Source organism: Rutidosis leptorrhynchoides, chromosome 6, assembly GCF_046630445.1.
Source record: "Rutidosis leptorrhynchoides isolate AG116_Rl617_1_P2 chromosome 6, CSIRO_AGI_Rlap_v1, whole genome shotgun sequence".
Lineage (NCBI taxonomy): Eukaryota > Viridiplantae > Streptophyta > Magnoliopsida > Asterales > Asteraceae > Rutidosis > Rutidosis leptorrhynchoides.
The window spans coordinates 99673413-99678381 of NC_092338.1; the positions used below are offsets into that span (position 1 = coordinate 99673413).

The 4969-nt window shown below is 38.6% G+C and overlaps 1 non-coding gene across 1 annotated transcript; it reads right to left on the reverse strand.

Moving 5' to 3' along the window:
* Positions 1-760: 760 nt before the first annotated feature.
* Positions 761-867, reverse strand: LOC139856641 (small nucleolar RNA R71). The gene has a single exon (XR_011762109.1). It is a non-coding gene; the product is annotated as a small nucleolar RNA R71 (small nucleolar RNA).
* Between the last annotated feature and the right edge of the window lie 4102 nt (positions 868-4969).

Sequence of the window (4969 nt, forward strand, 5' to 3'; positions counted from 1 at the left end):
GTTGAATAGTTCGTGCAGAGCTCTGTCGCAGAAATACCAGGGAATCATTAGCCAGAACCAAAAACATATTTCACCGTAGGATAGTTAGTTAATTAGTTAAAGAACTTTAGATTACTCTAGATTACCTTAGATTACCTTAGACTACCTTAGATTAGATTACCTTAGATTAACTTAGGTTACAATTAGATCAAATTAGATTACCGTAGAATTAAATTAGTTTAGTTTAGCTTATTATAATTTAGCTTATCTGCGAAAATTAAAAACAAAAAGGCATACCCAGTGTATGACCCAAACCCGATCTAGACCAGGGCCGTTGTTATTCGTACCTAATCCAGACGCAATAATCTCTAAAGCACGCAAGGAAGCACGAATCAGAAACCAAATGGCGTTACGCATTACTTTAGCAGAAAATACCAAACCCTCGATTGAAGGTCGAGGAGGACCAATCAGATTTTCAGAGATTCAAGGACACTCGTTCGAGTTAAAACATCACATCATCCAGCTCATTCAGAATAGCTGTCAGTTTCATGGATTACCGAATGACGATCCTAATTCTCACCTTGATAAATTCATATCTCTTTCGAACTCCTACAAACAGCCAGGGACAGGACAAGATATAGTCCGGCTATACCTGTTCCCCTATTCTCTCACTCATCATGCTCAAACTTGGTTCGAAGGACTGGAAAAAGATTCCATCACGTCATGGACGGAGATGGCTACTAAATTCCTAACCAAATATTTTCCCCCTTCTAAACAAACCAAGCTGAAGAATGACATCATTAACTTTAAACAAAGTTATGATGAATCTCTTTACACTGCATGGGAGCGTTTCAAAACCCTGCTGAAGAAATGCCCTAATCACCAGCTAGAACGGTCAGTCCAAATCTGCACCTTCTACAATGGTTTTACGGTAAATCATAGGACGACGATTGATGCAGCAGCTCAAGGGAATCTGATGAACCAAACCGCAGACGAAGCATGGGAATTGCTCGAAAACATGACGATGCATCATCATGACTGGAACAGTGGTGAAACAACTTCATCATCTGCCCCACTCTCTGCACTTAACAATCAAACGGAGGCCATCAAATCCCTCACGGATAAAATGGAATCTCTTGCTAAACAACTCGGAGAACTGAAGACGCAACCGCAGCAGGTTAACCAAGCTCAGGCTTGTGTTAATTGTACCAACCCGCAACCTACTAAAGAATATCAAGTTGAGTACGAAAACCCTGACGGTTCAGTCTGTTACGTCCAATACCCAGCTCGTCCACCAAATCCCGGATTCAATCAACCACCTAGGATTAATCAATTTCTGCGAAGTAATCAACCTTTTCGCTATCGCTATCCACCTTATCCAGCCCAACAATCTCAATTGACCTACGATTAACCACTCCCACTCACTGGTCCCCAGTTGAGGAAAATTCCCCTACCACCCAGATTACAAAAGCAACTAACCCCACTCTCGGAGCTGATGATCAGTTAACTCAGTTCATTCAAGGGCAACAACAGTTAAATCAGAGAACTGTAACCAAACAAGATCAGACGGAGATACTAATGAGAAATCAATTGGCTCTGCTCAAAAGTTTGGAAACGCAGCTCAGACAGTTATCACAACGCCTTGAAACCCGACCGCAAGGAAGATTGCCAAGTAATACTATCCAAAATCCCCACATAGAAGAAGGAAAGCAAATGGACGTCATAATCCCAGAGGAAGAACCACGGAGAAGGTCAACTAGGCTCAAGAACAAATCGACATATACTCAGAAGCTGACTCCTGAAACTCCAGTTCGCGTACCTTATCCTGGAAGGCTACAAGAAGAACCATCCAAGCTCGATTCCTTCAAACTTGATGGAAGATTCCTGGACACCATGTCCAAAGTTCCCAACCAGAAGAGATACATCCGAAGGCTTCTCTCTACAAAGGAGAGGATACCAGACTCTAACAAAATTCCACTGAGTGAAGAATGCTCTGCATTACTCAGAAACTCTCTACCACCTAAGCTAGGAGATACGGGCCGATTCGTTTTCCCGTGTTCAATCTACCTATCTGGAACCATTCATGCGCTAGCAGATTTAGGAGCAAGTATCAACCTAATCCCCTACTCTCTCTACAAGAGATTAGAGTTAGGAGACTTGTCACCAACTAAAATGACAATCCAACTTGCCGATCATACAATTCGGTATCCTAAAGGCATAGTTGAGAACGTCTTGGTGAAAGTCGACAAATTCTTGTACCCTACGGATTTCGTAGTAATGGATATCAAGGAAGACCTACACACCCCAGTAGTGTTAGGAAGGCCTTTTATGAATACGGCTAGGACTGTCATTGATGTGTACAATCAAACCTTGATCTTACGATCACATGGGGAGAGCGTTACCTTCAAAATTGACCGACCAACCGATCTTTCTGGACAGGCAGAGATGTTTGCTATTTCCACCAGACGGATCACTTCCGATGACGAGTCTTTACCACCAGCCGACGATGTCGAGATGGGTGTCGAATCATAGTCTGTAAATGACCCAGAAAAGGAAGAAGAGGATCCCAGCGAAGAAATAGAGGAAGAGGAGGAATCTGAGGAGGAAGAGGAAATGGAAGACGTAAAAGAAACTACGACAATACCCGTTCCAAGCACTGAGCGTCATGAAGAAATAATGAGGCTTGAGACGGAAGATCACAGTTTAATCATTCGCTTCAAGAAGAAGACCGACAAGGCTGAGGTTAAGGATATAGAAATTGATCCTGTAAGTATCAAAGTGGAGAATCAGAATACTGAAGAAACCCATTCATCAGACGCATCCTCAGAGGAACCAGATATCGATGATGACGAGAAAGAGCAACACGAAGACATTCTGAATAACTCACACTCCAACCGAACCAGATCAAAGGGAGCCGGACTCTTCTTCAGATCGAATTCCGGTTATATCCACACATGCAGACATGATCACCTTCATCAATGATACCGATGATTTTGAAGACATTCTCGAAGCCATCCGAAACTCAACCATTGATTTTTCGCTACGCTTAACAGAACGAATTATGGCTATCGGAGAAGAACACCACCTCTATCTCCGAAGAGAAGACAATGATGTTGAAATCCTAGAAGAATGCATTCAAGACTTTATCAATTCTCTTCACGATCATATCTATCATGAAGAAAGGCAACGAGAGCATAATTCAGTGATTCGCACTATTCTCGAAACAAGATTCTGTCGAGATCAGAAGATCATTTACTCTAGGGTTTATAACGCCTTCGCCGGATCTGCACTTCCGTTCTCACGAAACCAACGAGCACTACTGACTCTCATCCGGAAGCATATGGATCTTTCCACCGAACGCCCGACTTATCACTCTGATTTGCAAATGGTCGAGGATATTCACAGTCTTTTCACTCTTCTGGATAGAGATAATTTCAAAAGCACGCCAGACAGACTAGTGATTTACGTAACAATTGATCACCACACTGATCTGATTATCAAAGAGTTACAAGAAGCTGTTATGGAGGAAGCAAGGCGAAACAATCTGTTCTCTCATCTTGAACCAGATCGAGTCAACATTGCTGTGATGACCCGAAAATTTTCGACCAAATTAAAACTCAATCTTTATATGATTTCGACACGATAAGCAAAGTCTGTAATGTTGAGTCTCGAAAATTTTGGAAACTATGTTCATATATTCAAATTACCCTTTTGACTATTTTCGACGATTCACGAACCACTATTTGTAACTAAATATGTAAACATATAAATATAAATAAAACTATATGAATATATATATATATATATATATATATATATATATATATATATATATATATATATATATATATATATATATATATATATATATATATAATAACTTAAAATAATAATATACAATATAATTAAATTATTATTAAAATAAATCTATATATATAGAGTATATCAAATATAATTATTTAATAATTGTAACGATTATTATTTAGAGAAGTTTAAAACGAGCTTATATGATTTTTAAATTAAAGGGTGATCCGAATATGAGTTATATAAGTTATAGGCTTATTAAAAGTATATTTAGGACCTAACTATTAAATTTTAACACTTTTTATATTTTACCCATAAATGAGAGGGACAGTTAATGTAAATTTTATTTATTAAATTAATGACTAAATTTTATATCATAATGACCAAAATAAATAAATATAGTTAATTTAAAAATATGAGATTTTTCGAAAAACTTTTATCCGCCACTGATTTACAACGGAGTACGAAATAGTAGCTCTATTACACTGTCGGCAGATAAAATCCACATGTATCTTCATGAACGTCTTATTGAAAGGCATATAGTTATTTAATATATCTATTCTTTTTACCGTTTTTGTTTTGCATATAATTTGATTGCATATATTATACTTCTTTGAGTGGACTTAAGAAACCACTCCAATAATTTTGCTATTTCTTCATCTCTGTCTCTAGTATCACTTGATTCATCAATTACTAAACCCATAAAAAATGGACAATTAAACTCATCATCCTAACTACCAAGGCTTTCTAATTCCATCTCATAGATCACTTTCATCTCAAAACCAACCACTACAACTTTCACCGTCCACCATAGAACCACCATCATTTTGTCTCCTCATCAATCACCACCACCTTGCCACGACCGGTTAGTTTCCATTTCGTTGCATAAACCACCACTTTCGGTTTAAAACACCACCCACAACTTTGAATTACCCATCTTGAACACACCACGAGTAAATCACCAACCACAACTAATACTTTTTCCATTTCTTTCTTTTTGTTCAGACCCTTTTTCTACTCAAAACCCCCATCAAAAGCTTGAACCTGCTGCCCATTTGTTGCAGCCCAAACCGCCACCGGTTACCATTTGCCACCACCATCATCATTCACAACTCTCCACCTTTCACCCGTCGACAAACCTCCACCACCATCATTATCGTTTCATTTTTTTTTTCTTTTTCGAGAA